Below are 13,278 nucleotides of genomic sequence, written 5' to 3'. Positions count from 1 at the left end.
TATGTCCATTCTATCCTGGTAGTCCAAATGTCTTAACACATTCCTGTATTGGCTCTCAATAGGCTAGAATCTAAAATCTCCCCTAAATGTTAACCAGATGTGAGCAAAACTGGGGTGCATTCACAGTGAGTCAAGTTCCCTCTTCAGTGGTGAGCCTTTGATAGGTACTTCCAAAATAGTGTGACTCTGGAACAGGATGTAGAGTCTCATTCTGAAAGGGAGAAATTGGGAGGAAGAAAGGGGTGACATGTTTCAGGCTATCATAAAATCTGGAAAGATAACAAATCCATTACTTAAAGATTGAAAATAATCTTTGATTTAGTACTTTGCACTTCCATTAGGGAGCTAGTGCTACGCCTTCTAGCTCTATAAGACATTCAGTTTATTTGGTTATTTATAATTATTGTATGTATCGTGTGTGACATGTGTGGGCATGCATGCTGCGGTGTGCATGTGGAGGTCAGAGACCAACTTTGTGGAGTTAGTTCTTTCCTTCTACTTTTGCATAGGTCTCAGGTATAGAACTCAGGTCATCAGTTTTGCATGGCAGGAGCCTTTACTGGCTGAGTCTTCCTGCTGGCCTTTAAAACATTTTTTTTTCTGTCTCCACCTCACTTCTTTTAATTTATTTATCTTTTTTTTTCCCCTGTGGGATGTAGTCTGATTGTTCTTTATTTTATATCTAGAATCCACTTATGAGTGAGTACATACCATGTTTATCCTTCTTGGTTTGGGTTGCCTCACTCAGGATGATTTTTTCTAGTTCCATCTATTTGCCTGCAAGTTCATGCTTTCATTGTTTTTCTCTGCTGAGTAGTACTCCATTGTATATATGTACCATATTTTCTTAATCCATTCTTCAGTTGACGGGCATCTAGGTTGTTTCCAGGTTCTGGCTATTACAAATAGTGCTGCTATGAACATAGTTGAGCATGTATTTTTATGGTATGAATCAGCATTTCTTGGGTATATGCCCAAGAGTGGGATGGCTGGGTCTTGAGGTAGTTCGATTCCTAATTTTCTGAGAAACCGCCATACTGATTTCCACAGTGGTTGTACAAGTTTGCATTCCCACCAACAGTGGAGGAGTGTTCCTTTTGCTCCACATCCTCTCCAACATTGACTGTCATTAGCTAAAACATTTTTTTTTATATAGGGATTTGCACTTTCTGCTTTCTCTGAGTCACCACACATGTGCTTGTCTTTGTGAGCACAGTCCTGCCCCTGAGGCTCTGAGTAGATCGTCCTGACCCACTGAAACTGTGGTGTGATCCTTAAAATTGAAGATATACTACAGTTTACCTACATTCCTTCCAGTTTCTCTGTCTCTTCAGTTGAAAATGGTAATGTCTTACTGGTATAATTCTGTCCTTCCTTCTGACCTGAGCTGAAATGGCTAATGAAGTCAGTAAGTCATACTGTCACTGGGATCTTGGCCTGGGTTCCTTGTCTTGACAGTCCTTGTGATCTCCATCCAGAAAGGTAAGACACTTAGTATAGTACAGAAGAGATGGAGAGTTTAGTGCAGAGTGGGTAATGGCCGAAGAGTTCTGCTGTGCCATCTGCATCTTAGGAAGGCTGTATACTGTTTTCTGAATTGGAAAACAAGTAGATTTTCATGGGGGACTTTGAAGTGGCTGATAGGCTTGCTTAGATGGTTTCTTCTCGGAGGGAACAATGGTATGTCCTTATTCTTTATCAGGAATATCTCCTTCTACATAAAAGTCTCTAAAAGTTCAGAGCTTTTGGACCCAGCTTTAGTTATCTATTAATGTTCCTTTAGGCACCCCAGGATACCCCTAGGGCCAGAGATAAGAATCAGATCATGTTCTTCCTACCAGTAGTTAAAAGTCTTGCTGTTCTAGACCTTTGTTTAATTGGTTTCTAACCTCAATGTCCTCTAATTGTCTCCTAATGCCTAATTAGCCAACAACCCCTCCCCCTATTCTCACACCAAGAGTTGAGGCCCTAAGATCGTCTAGGAGAGTAACATCGGGCTAATCCATCTGGTTGTGGCTGAAATGGGATGTAGAAGGGTCTAAGGTCTCTACGCTTAGTGACTTTCAGGCCTCGGAGGACAAGGGGATCCTGAAAGGAATTAAGACAGCTGCAGGACTGTTTGAGGGTGGGTTGAGTGAAAAGAAGAGGAGAAAAGGAATTAAGACAGCAGTAAACACACACACACACACACACAGGCTCCAACCACTTAATCCAAGTACTGTTAAGATTATAGTGGGTGTGACTCATTTTCTACTGAAAGATCTAGAGATCCACTTCCAAAAGTATTCACTGAATGAAGAAAAATGAAAAGGAAGGGCATGACTGCTTCTAGGGTAGGTGGGTGAGAAGGTTTATTGTAGATGAAAGGGAGAGCACAGTCAGAGGCATCTGGAAGGTCCAGAGTGAACAAAACTGAGCTGTGTCTTGTAGGGAGAGAGGGGAAGGGAGGGGGGAGAGCCAGGAGAGTAAAGGGTAGACAGCAGGGGACCAGCTTAGCCGAAATGGGTGGATTATATAGGGAAGAACATCTGGGAGAAGGGCAGCCCAGCTAGAAAAGTTTAGGGTAGGTAGGCTGGAGAAGTTTAGGGTAGGAGGTAGGGTATGCCAGTCCTTGAAACAAGTAGGACTGAGGGATGTTGGGAGAACCTGGTGGCCAGCTCTGCCTTAGTATGTTAAACAGGCTCCTCAGCCAGCTGTCCTTGGTTTGAGACTTTACATTTACCACAAGGGGTGATAGTGTCCAACATAGGTTGAGCCTGCTTTGTTTTTTATTAAGAAGGATTTTTTAAAAAAAAATTATTTTTGTTTTATGTGCATTAGTGTTTTGCCATGTGCATCAATCAGGTCCCCTGGAACTGGAGTTACAGATGGTTGTGAGCCACCATGTGGGTGCTGGGAATTGAACCCATGTCCTCTGGAAGAGCAACCAGTGCTCTTAACTGCTGAGCCATCTCTCTAGTCCCTTAACAATGGCTTTTTAAAAATCATTTATTTACTGGTTTGTGTTTGTATGTGTATGAGTGTGGCACATTTTGCATGTGTGTAGGCTAGAGGACAGTTTGCAGGAGTCTCTTCTCTTTTTTCTAACATGTGGGTCCTGGTATTCAAGCTCAGGTTGTTTATCTTGGTGGCAAACACCTTTTAACCTACTGATTCATCTCTCTAGCCCTTGAACGTGCTTTTGTTATGTAGTATAGATGAGATAATATCAGGCATATACATAAAATACTCAACCTTAATAAAAATACAAGTGCCTCCTGACAAGTACTGGAGGTATTTAAAGCAGTACTTTTATACAGTTGCCTTTAAAAAAAATAATTCGTACTTTAGAACGAAGAGAAATTCCCTGAGCTATATAATTTATAGTTTCCTAAATATATGTAAGAATATGTATAATAATTTTAATATGCCAAAATGACATTCTCTATATCTGTAGACAGAATAAAAGCTGTTTTAAGTAATAAAGATTGTTTTGAGATTCACTAGATAGGTACACTGAATCAGATTTCAGGGAAACATCCTTTAGTGATGCTGGCTGCTCTCCTCCTGCTGCTAGGGAAGCTGGAGTAGGAGTACCAACAAAGACAAGAGAACGAAGGAAATGCATTTATAGGTGTTTGAGGGAAGAAGGTCTTTGAGTTTAGCAGTGTAATAAGATAATAGATAGAATGTTAGGCAACTCAGGGTGCCTTGTGTTAAAAGGTCTTTTAATAAAAAACCTAGATGCTGAAAGATCAGACAGACAAAAGAACAATCCACTGCCACATCTTCCCTCTAGGACTCCTCAGCCTGAAAAGACTCTCCAGCTGGAAAGCCTCTAGCTGAAAGTGCTCCAGCCTAAAAAGCTTCTAGTTCCTGTCTCCTCATGCCTTACATACCTTTCTCCACCTAGCCATCACTTCCTTCTTAGTGCTGGGATTAAAGGTGTGTGTGCCTCTAAAGTACTGGGAGCAAAGGCAAAAAATCCTAAGTGCTGGGATTAAAGGCCTGTGACTCCCAAGTACTGGGATTAAAGGTGTGTGCCACCACTGCCTGGCTCTGTTTCTCTCCCAGACTGAGTTAATCTTGTATAGTCCAGGATGGGCTTTGAACTCACAGAGATCTAGATGGATCTGTGCCTCCGGAGTGCTAGGATTAAAGGTATGTGCCATCACTGCCTGGCTTTTGTGTTTAATGTAGGTGGCTTGTTCTGTTCTCTGATCTTCAGGCAAATTTTATTAGAGTACACAATATATCACCACATTTCTTTTTTTTTTTTTGTCTAAAAATAATACAAGAAGGTTATAACTAATATAAGAAAAACTATATAAAATAAGCACAGTAAGTATACTCAATATATACAGTCAAGAATTACATTAACAATGTCTAGTCCATTAACATTTGACAGATTCAGAGAAAATACTCCATTATTTATCCTATTTTGATGAGTCCAAAGTGTTGTTCCTAATTCACTTTCTGTCCTAACTTGTATTACCCACCCCAAACTGTCTTTTGATGTCTTTTAAACTTATACACTCTCTACATCTTTAGTGAGTTTCTTTTTTGAGTTTGTTAACAAGGGAAAGTATATAATTATCTAGTCTTCAACTCCCTCAGAGATCTGAGAAGGAAATAATATTACCTGAGTAAGCAGGAAGTGCAAACAAGCGACTTCCAAAAAAATGACAGAAATGACAGAAACAGCTGGCTGCCTGAACCCAAGGTTCCTCTGTAACGTTGGGACATCCATCTTCAGCTTATAGGCCTAGCATATCTGACAGACTCATCTGTGAAGCAGGATTTTCTGTAGGGCCTTCCTACCTTGTCTTGGCAAGGTTTGGCAGTCTTTTTTTTTTTTTTTTTTTTTTGGACAGCATACTGTCAGCATTGGAGGCAAGGGCACTTTCTTGCTCAGTGGCTAACTTGCCACAAAGAAGGTAAACTCCATTTGGAGTTTCTTTGATGCCTATCATCTTCTCTGAAGTATATTGGTGCTGCCAGGAGCAGACATGTCTCATTGTCATTTAAAAAAAAAATGTTATTAAAACATCTTAAATGCCATGTTCTGTAGCTCTCAGTAGTGTTTAAAGATAACCTGTTTATCAAAAATATAAAATATAGCTGTTTGTCCTTGAAAACATAACCTAACATGACTATAAGTTCGATGTAATAGGTGACTTAACAACTAACCTGCATTTTAATTATTATCCTAAATAGTTGGTAATAATAATTTTCAAGGACTAGCAATTTGCATTACATTGTTAAATGAGCTGTATAGGTACAATACCTTGAACAAGAGTAGAAATATATGTACAGTATGTTCTAACAAAATTAATCTCAAATTTGTATCAATATACAAAAATGCAATGTAAAACATTTCAAACTAGCAGTTGCTTTTTAAAAGCAGATTCATTAATCTACCCTTTTATCCTATTATTTCTGTATCTTTTATTTTTCAGAGTAGATTTCATAATCTACCTTATTATCCTATGACTTCTGTATAATACATTTCTATGTCAGCCTTGGGCCTGGGCTACAGTGAGTTGACCCCATTGCCCTGCCATCCATGGGCTTCCACTTAAGCTTGCAGCTTAGCAAAGGCACAAGATAGGATGTAAGCTGTAGCTGGTTTCTACAGGGGCAGAATTGGTCATCTAACAAAAGCTAAACAGTTACACCAGTGAAAACACTTAGCTTCCAGCCATGTTGTGTCGTAGGTAAATTAGCAGGATAACCAGAATTTTTACTTTTTGATCTGATATTCATTAATGCTAGTCTACACGTGTTATTTCATCCTAAGAGCAACCAGGACCAAAGTGCCTCAGAGCCATTAAATGTCATTAGGAGCTGACCAATGTGTTCTCAGCTTCATGACTCACTTAATAACAAACCATTCTGATAGATCAAAGGCAGTATTATTTTGGCATAACAGAGATCCATCCTAGTTATATAACATCACTGGGATACATGAACAAGTATGGAATTGTTATTCTCAGTATTAAATAGCTTTCTGACTTAAACATCTTTTGTTAGTCATTCATATATCTTTATCTCAAATAGGAAAATATCCTGATGTCTTATTATTTCATTGTTGTGAAAGGAGTACTTGGAAAGGCAAGGCTTAGCATACCTTAGCATACCTTAGCACGGCTGTCTTTGTCTCATCCTTTGAAAGCTCTTGTCCTTTTTGATTTCAAGTCGAGTTATTAGAGCATTTGGGGAGATAACTAGCAAACCAGGTTTAAGGTGTAGGTGGAGTTTTGTTGGCCTGACCATCTGGTCCCAAATAATCACTCAGAGGCTTAATATTACTTATAAATGCTCTGCGGATAGCTCAGTCTTGTTACTAGCCATCTCTTACATTTAAATTAATAAATATATTTATATGTCCTTGCGTGGCGGCTGGCTGGCATCTCTCCTGACTTTGCCCTCCTTCCTATCATTTTCAGTTTGGCTTTGCTGCCTAACTTCCAGCCCAGCTACCAGCCTGTCAGCTTTTTATTAACCCATGAAAGTACATTGTACATATTCACAGTGTACAGAAGGATTATTCCACAGCATGAAGGCAAAAGAACTAGCTCTGGCGTAATTAATTGCAGTTGACTTTAGTCATCACCTTGAAGAAGAGTATGTACTGTGAAGTCCAGAGTAGTGGAGGTGGGTAAGTCTATAGACTCAACTTTCATCTTCTCTGTTGCCATGAGTGTAGCTAGAGTTTCCCTGCTTTGCCCACAGTCTGGACAAATCTTTGTCACCAGCCAGTCCCACAGCCGCTCAGACCCAACCAAGTAAACACAGAGACTTATATTGCTTACAAACTGTATGGCCGTGGCAGGCTTCTTGCTAACTGTTCTTATATCTTAAATTAATCCATTTCTATAAATCTATACCTTGCCATGTGGCCTGTGGCTTACCGGAGTCTTCACATGCTGCTTGTAATGGCGGCGGCTGGCAGTGTCTCTCTGACTCAGCCTTCCGCTTCCCAGAATTCTTCTCCCTCCTTGTCCCACCTACTTCCTGCCTGATCACTGGCCAATCAGTGTTTTATTTATTCACCAATCAGAGAAATTTGACATACAGACCATCCCACAGCACTTCCCCTGTTCTTTTTTTTTTAAAAAAGGAAGGTTTTAACTTTTACACATCTCCAAAGCCAACTTGGTATATTTGGGAATTTGGGCGTAGCTTCTCTTACTACTTCCTGCTGGAGGGGGGGCGCTATATCTTATGGGGACACAGAGAAAATTTAAGGATCATGGAGTAGTCTGTGAGACTGTATCGTCTGAGCCAGTTGCCTTGAAACGATTCTGGATGTTGGATCATCTGGGCCATGGTGTCATCGGAGACCTTTCAGGGGGTCTTGGCTGGTCAAACCTGATGTATCTTAATCTGGAACAAATCCATAGCCTCTGGCTTTCTGTAGAAACAAAAGCAGAGCCTCTTTTCCAAAGCAACATATCCTTATATCCAAATTTTGAAGTCAAGGTACCTTTAAAATATACATTTTGGCATAACTCAACAGCTTTTGCAATCAAATGTTTTTCTTCAGTTACGAATATCAAAGAGAACATAATCCAGATTCTCTGTGTGATAGCCATTTTTATGTGGCTTATTTTTTTATATTACCTTGAGCCTATTGCTTTAAACTGCAGCCTTTTAAGCCTGAAACAGCCCTGTGGCTGCTGGCTCTGCCCACTTCAGCTTCCCAAAATGGCGGTGGTATGTTTTCCACCAGCTCTGGGAGCCATCCTGGGTCTATGCTTTTATCCAAGCAGCATGTAGCCCAGAAACCTCTTTTTTTGTTTTGTACTAGCAAAGGCTAGATCTACCACGCAGCTTAATGTGCCACTTGCAGAGGCCCAGCTTAATGTGCCATTTGCAGAGGCCTCATTCCCGCCAAACTGCAGGTCGAGCATGCGCGCACACCAGGAACCCGCCATAGTAGCTCAAACACGAAGGTTGCCGCTAACTTGAGAGAAACAACTAGGAACTGTTTTTAGCTCCATTTTAGAATCTTTTTTTCTCAGGTTTTAGGTGGAAACTCTTGCCAACACGTTGGGTGCCATTTGTAGCTAGAGTTTTCCTGCTTGGCCCACAGTCAGGACAAACCTCTATCACCTGCCAGTCCCACAGCCGCTCAGACCCAACCAAGTAAACACAGAGACTTATATTGCTTACAAACTGTATGGCCGTGGCAGGCTTCTTGCTAACTGTTCTTATATCTTAAATTAATCCATTTCTATAAATCTATACCTTGCTATGTGGCCTGTGGCTTACTGGAGTCTTCACATGCTGCTTGTCATGGCGGCGGCTGACAGTGTTTCTCTGACTCAGCCTTCCACTTCCCAGAATTCTTCTCCCTCCTTGTCCCACCTACTTCCTGCCTGGTCACTGGCCAATCAGTGTTTTATTTATTCACCAATCAGAGAAATTTGACATACAGACCATCCCACAGCACATGAGCATAGTTTTGGGCCCTTATAAAGAACATTTTTTTTTTTTTTTTTTTGAGATGGGTTTTCTCTGTGTAGCTTTGGAGCCTTCCCTGGAACTCGCTCTGTAGACCAGGATGGCCTCGAACTCACAGAGATCCTCCTGGCTCTGCCTCCCAAGTGCAGGGATTAAAGGCATGCCCTACCACTGCCCATAAAGAACAATTTTTATCTTACTTACTTTTTTATTTTTTGGTACTTTGAGACAGGGTTTCTTTGTGTAGTCCTGGCTGTCCTGGAACTTGCTCTGGGGACTAGGCCTCCTGCCTCTGCCTTCGGGGTGCTGGGATTAAAGTCCTATATACTATGTCCAGCTTAATTTTTAGTTTTTAAAAACTAGATTTAGTTATTTTATTTTATATGAATGTTTTGCTTGTATGTATGTTGATGAACCGCATACATTCTTGTTGCCTATTGGAGGTCAGAAGAGGATATCAGATCCCTTGGAACAACTGGATTTAAGGATGATTGTGAACCACAGTGTGGGTACTTGGAATCAAACCCAGGTCCTCTGTAAGAGCAACAAGTGCTTTTGACGATGGAGCCATTTCTCTAGCCCCAAGAGAACTAAATTTTATCTTGGGTATAAAAAGACAAAGACTGGCCAGAAACAAATACAGATAGCAAGGCATAGCTTTTTCTAAAACTTTTTTTTTATTATTGAGAATTTCATGCACATATACAATGAAATGAAATATTATCATATTTACTCTCATTTCCCTCCAGTTCCTCCCATATATTCCTCAAAATATACCTTTCACAAACTTTGTAGGTTTTTTTTTTTTAAATAATCCGATAACTTCAGTTAGTGCTACCCATATGTTCATAATAGCAGAGTCATTCACTGGAATGTGGGAACCCTACCAGTGGACACATAAGAGTGATTCTCCTTTCCAAGTGGTCTTCTGACATCTATACCTGTGCTGCATAGGAAGACACGTGCCCCCTTTCCCATGTGGTAAATAAATAAATGCAAAAGAAAGAAAGAAACAGTAAGTTGTTGGCAATGAGGCCCCTCCATGTACGTTTGTATTACTACCTATTTTCCCCATTGAAAAGCAGTTTAGACAATCTCCATAACCCTTAGGCAGGCTCTGTAACCTGCAATTTTTATAGCCTATTAGTTTTGTTAGGCTTAGAGACATACTGAATGGAAGACTGGGATTCTTCCTTAAGAAACAGATCTGCATATAGAAAAGGGCATTGATAAATCACCTCAGAAGGTGTTAGGCCAAAAGCGTCTGAAGTCTTAGGAAGGCTATTGGTAATACTGCTCTCGAGATAAGCTGAATCTCCTGGCATAATTTTAAATAACTTAATGGTCTGATTAGAATGTTCCACCTTTTTAGAAGAGTGAGATCTAAGAGGAATGAAGATAGTATCAAGTCCCAGAGACGGAGTGGTTTGGGAAGCAGATGAAGGCACATTTCTATTTCAAAGAGCTCCTGAGAAGCCAAATGGAGGAATCATTTCCAGAAAGAGGGCTTCAGGTGCTTGAATGGCCTTTCAGGTTGAGGTGGAAAGGTCTCTGTCCTATGCAGGTATCATCGAAATGCAGTGAGGGAGAGTCAGCTGCCTGTTTGGGTGCTGCATCCCCTTTGTTGATTTCCTAAATGACTTCTTATCAGGTAGCCCTTGTAATGAACTGCTGCTATTTCAGGCAACAAATATATTGTCTCTAATGAAGTTAGAATCTGAAATCTGGAATTGATGAGACAGTTTTTGGCATTCAGGTAAATTCTTTCCCTCCAGAAGCCAGTGTGTGTGTATTACCAAGAAAGGTATTGATTGTCAGTACACGTAGTTGCCCATTTGCTCTGGTTAAATTCCAGTGCAAATTAAGCCTACTCCTGTAACCAGCGCTGCTGATTTCTGCCATGCCTGAAAGGGGACCAGTAGCACAGCTGGTTTATTGTTCATTTCTCACACAGGAACTGCTGTGTGAACCATACTGCATCTATGAACTTGGAGTAAGGCAAACCTTCTCGGGGTAGGAAATAAAGAAGATGAGTTGAGGTGGAACACTGTTGTGAAAATATTTCAGTTATCAAGTAGTCAACTAGGATTTTTTTTTTAAACTAGGATTGGTAACATAAAAGAAGAGTATCTAAACCGTGGGAGATTTGGGAGTTAGTAGAGAGGTTGTTTGGTATAAAATATAAACAGACAATGGAGAGCCCAAAGTAAGTTGAAGGATTCTTCCTATTAAGAGAGCTGGGTCAGCTACTATTATTTTTCTCTCTTTTTCTTTTTCTGTCTCTCTCCTCTTTCTCCCTCCTCTCGGCCTTCCTTTCCCACTCTCTTCTCTTTCTCTCACCAGAGTCTCTACATAGCTCTGGCTGTCCTAGAACTCACAATGTAGACCAGGATGTCCTAGAATTCACAGAGTCCACCTGCCCGTACCTCTCAAGTGCTGAGATTAAAGGCTGCAGCTCCTATTCTGATGCATCCTGTCAACCGTTGGGCAACCGTGTCAGTTTTAATGGATATCCTACAAGTAGAGAGATTGCTTTGACCTAGGGCATAGTTGAGAACTCCAGGGTTACACCCTGATGTTTGGTAACATGCAGTTTAAAAGGTATGTCAGGTTTGGTAACCTCCAAAGCTGGAGCCCTGAGTAAAGAAGCTTTTAATTTGTCAGAAGACTTCTCTTGCTCTTATTCCCATGAAGGGGAACTTGGTTGCTTCCTTTTAGGGATTCATTTAGAAGCTTATCCATAGCCTGTAACTAGGAATCCACAGTGTACAGTAACCTGTTAGTTTTCCAAAGGCCCTAGGCTGTTTTCTAGTGGTAGGATTTAAGAAGGATCTGGATGGCTTTGATAGGATCAGATGCCCTGAGTCAGAGGATCCCCGATACACTGCTACCATAATAATGGGTCCTTAGACTTAGAGACTCCATACACTCTGTGAGCCAGGGAGACGAAAGGCTGTGTTATATGATTTGGGGCCTCAGATGGTTGCAGTTTTGTTGAAAACATTGTAGATAGAAGCTAGTGGAATGTAGTGGGCCCTGTTCTTTCCACCAGGGCAATCAAGGTGTTGAGTTGTCTGTTTCAGTATCACACATGGTCTTTGAAGCCTGTTTAAATTGATGCTTTCTGACTCTGACTTCCAAATGGAGCAGTTTGTTACCTTTTTTTTCTTTAAATGGTTCATTTCATCAGAAGGTATTGGTGGGGGTGTAGTGATCATGCTTATTTGTTCTGGAATGTCTCTGAAGACATTGAGGTTGACTTGGAGTGGGACATTTGCTTTGGATGATCCAAAGTAGGTAACTTTTGAAGCGTGTGTGTGTGTGTGTGTGTGTGTGTGTGTGTGTGTGTGTGTGTGTGTGCAGCTTTCAGTATCACCTTCTCTTTTTCATGGCCTTTGCTTTGACTCTGGCTTTGGATGGGATAGAATTGGTTTTTTGTTACAGTTTTCATGAAAAGGGGCTTCAGGTGACTTATTTTTGCTACTTTGTTAGAAAATGTCTTTTTTTGGGGTGGTGGTGGTAACAAAAGGTTCCTCTTTATGTGCACTAGAATTTGTTGTATATTTTGCCTGATATTAATATAACAACACTAGCAAGCTTTTAAAGTAAAAAAAAAAAGAAAGAAATCTTTGTGTTTATGTGTTGTATATGCCTACATGAATGTCAGAGAAGGTCATTGTTCTACCTGTGAATCCTGGTGGTTGAATTTAAGCCATCAGATTTAGCAAAAATTGACTTTACCTGGTGAGCCTTCTCACTGCCCCTTCTAGCAAGGTTTTGATTAATGAATACATGGTATGTATTTTTTTTATATCCTTTATACTGTTTCTTTTCTTGAGTTTACCCATGGCTAAATAAAACACTCATCTTACATCTTAGTATAAGATTATACAATCATTCTGCTTACACTGTCTTTGTAGTTTCTGTGTGCTTGTGGAATTTTACATTTCCTGTGGAGGATTGTTCTTCAAACACAAAGCAAGTGCTATATGTGTTTTTGAAGCACCTAGTATAACTTTCTCCATTCCAATATTCTGCTTTGCAAATCCCAGTTGCCCCAGCTTCTCCTAACGTTGATTTCTGGCCCCTGAACTCAGTAAACAGCTCTGATCTTTTAGGGTCCTCCCGTTCTGTGCTGTGACTCTGACAGTATCTCTAAACAGAGATGTGAAGTGATCCTTGAGTTCAGCATGTTTCCCTTCTCTGGTATAGAACAGTTTTCTGACCCGGTTTCTGGGACCTGTTTTGTTCATTTTTATACGGTTTAAAACAGGAAAGCATGCGTATGCCAGTTATTTCAACATAGCTGTAATGGCTTAATTTTTTAAAATTACAATTTCCTGTTAGTACATTTTACAGCTGTATTTGGCAGTGTTGTGTATAAAGTTGGATATCTGTCGTTATATTGTTGTGTAAGTATGTAGTAAAGGCAAAACAGTATTTATGATAGAATTACAAAGAGAAAGGATAAATAAGGGCTGGGGAGATGGCTCAGCCAGTAACGTGCTTGGTGTGCAAACGGGAGGACCCACACAGTACCACATGTCTGTAATTTCAGTGTTGGGGCAAAGTTAAGAAGGAGCACATACATGCACACAGTGCAACACCCTCCCCAATCTGGTGGGGAAATAATAGTTTGTCAGTAGAGAACTGGTTAATGAAATGTTCATCATGCTGTTTTGTTTTGTGATAAAGATGAAAAAGGTAGATTATCTGTTAATTTGTAGTAATATCCATAATGTATTAAATTAAAAAAACTAAAGGTATGTTCAGTATGGTCAGCTTTCCACATCCATGAGTTCCACACATCTGCAGAGGCAGCTAACTGTA

The 13,278-nt window shown here is 40.4% G+C and overlaps 1 protein-coding gene across 4 annotated transcripts in view; it reads left to right on the top strand.

Annotated features, from left to right (window-relative positions):
• Nbeal1 (neurobeachin like 1) overlaps positions 1–13,278 on the top strand; it is a 148,268-nt gene that overhangs the window by 28,493 nt on the left and 106,497 nt on the right. The gene's annotated exons all lie outside the window — the stretch shown is intronic.

The sequence above is a fragment of the Peromyscus maniculatus genome, chromosome 13 (assembly GCF_049852395.1).
Source record: "Peromyscus maniculatus bairdii isolate BWxNUB_F1_BW_parent chromosome 13, HU_Pman_BW_mat_3.1, whole genome shotgun sequence".
Taxonomy (NCBI): Eukaryota; Metazoa; Chordata; class Mammalia; order Rodentia; family Cricetidae; genus Peromyscus; species Peromyscus maniculatus.
This window is presented reverse-complemented; position numbering and strand designations above follow the sequence as displayed.